The 1,853-nt window shown below is 33.3% G+C and overlaps 1 protein-coding gene across 1 annotated transcript in view; it reads left to right on the forward strand.

The window, feature by feature from the left end:
• The window catches only part of IQCB1 (IQ motif containing B1), a 61,092-nt gene that overhangs the window by 7,341 nt on the left and 51,898 nt on the right, over window positions 1–1,853 (forward strand). The gene's annotated exons all lie outside the window — the stretch shown is intronic.

Below are 1,853 nucleotides of genomic sequence, written 5' to 3' on the forward strand. Positions count from 1 at the left end.
GAAAAAGGTATAATCTAATCAAAATTTAAAATATGTATGCTCTGCAACCCAGCCATACAACATTGAAAGGAATTCATCCTGCAGAAAAACTAGTATTAGTACATAAAGATATGGACATTGATATTTATTGCAGCATTGCTTATAAGAGCATACATCTTGAATGACGTCCAGTCTAGAGGATGTTTAAATATGAGGGTGCTTCAGAAGTTGATGGAAAGATTCATATTATCTTTTAATTCTGTTTTTACACTAACTTTTTGAAGTACCCTCTTACATTTTGATGCACTCTTAAAAAGGAAGAATAGCATAAAACACTGGAAAGAATAAGGTAACTATATATATACTCTCTTGGAAAGTTTTGTGCCGACTGTGCCAGAAATTATGCTGGGCTTTCATTAAAATATTTCCAGTGAATTTGCCTTTTAATAATTTATATCTTACATAATAAAGGGTGATTTTTGGATGCCTGTATTATGGTCAACTCTTCAATATAAAGGATGGAGTGTGGTGCCAGTTTTGAAAAATAATAGCTAAAAAAGTGAGTTAAAAGTAGGTTATTTGGGAATATGTTTTGTGTTTTTTACTGTTTGGTAGGGGAGGGAATATAATGAACATTATAATTAATACCACAAGCTTTAGAGTCATACTGATCTGATTTGACTGATGCTACTACATGCTGGTAGAACCATGACAAGTTTCTTAACTTTTTAAAGTTTTATTTTTCTCACATGTTAAATGGGGATATGATTATAGACTCTACCTCATAGTCCTGTTGTGAGGATTAAATAAGATAATGCATGTAAAAACACTTAGCACAGTGCTTAACTCATAGTAAATACATAATATATATTAGCTTTTATTAATTATGAGTAAGGAAATATACTTTTTATTAAATGATGATATCTTTGAGCTTCAAATACTTTAAAACTTTTTTATATTAGAAAAGTTTTAGCAATAAATAGAATTAGGGTGTGGACTTTTTTATTTTAGGAGAATTGATTTTATTCAGTGTACTATTTATTTAAAAACAATCTCTGGTTATCTTACAATTACATAACATTTCTGAGCCTTACATAACATAATCACTGAGCCTCCAGGGTCAGTGATTCACTAGGAGGACTCACAGGACTCAAGATATAGTCATATTCATGACTATTTTTTATTACAGGAAAGAGATATAAAGCAAAATCAGCCAAAAAACCCCACAAATGCATAGGGTGAAATCCAGAGGAAACCAGGTACAAACTTCTAAGGGTCCTCTCCTAGAAGAGTTACACAGGATATGCTTAATTCCCTTAGCAATCAGTGTGACAACACCTGTGAAGGAAGTACTGTCTACCAGGGAAGCTCACTAGATATTCAGTGACCAGAATTTTTATTGGAAGATGGTCACATAGGTACTCTCTACTAGCACATACCAGAATTCCAAGACTCTTGGAAAGAAAATAGATATTCAGTATAAACGACATTGTTTATAAACAGTTTAGGCACAGTGAGTCACTCTTACTAGAGAATGGTGGAAACTCTCCTGAAATCCAAGTTCTAGATGCCAGCAAAGGGCCAACCTTGTAAGCAGATCTCTGAAAGGATAGCAGCCTTAAACCTGCCCTTTTAGACTTTTTCTGCACACCCAGTTTCTCTTGTATGATAAAAGGAAGTTAATTCCTCTCCTAGAATTGTGCAGATTAGAGAGAGTGAATGTGAAGCTCCTGGCACAATTCCTGACTCTTACTGAGTACACAATAAGCAGTACATGTGAAGTATAGGGATCTAGAGCTCTTTTAGAGTTACACTGGTCAGAAAAACCAGAGTTTCCTATAAGGAAATGAAAAAAAAAAAAAAAAAAAAAAAAA

The sequence above is a fragment of the Galeopterus variegatus genome, unplaced genomic scaffold, assembly GCF_000696425.1.
Source record: "Galeopterus variegatus unplaced genomic scaffold, G_variegatus-3.0.2 Scaffold192, whole genome shotgun sequence".
NCBI classification, from domain to species: domain Eukaryota; kingdom Metazoa; phylum Chordata; class Mammalia; order Dermoptera; family Cynocephalidae; genus Galeopterus; species Galeopterus variegatus.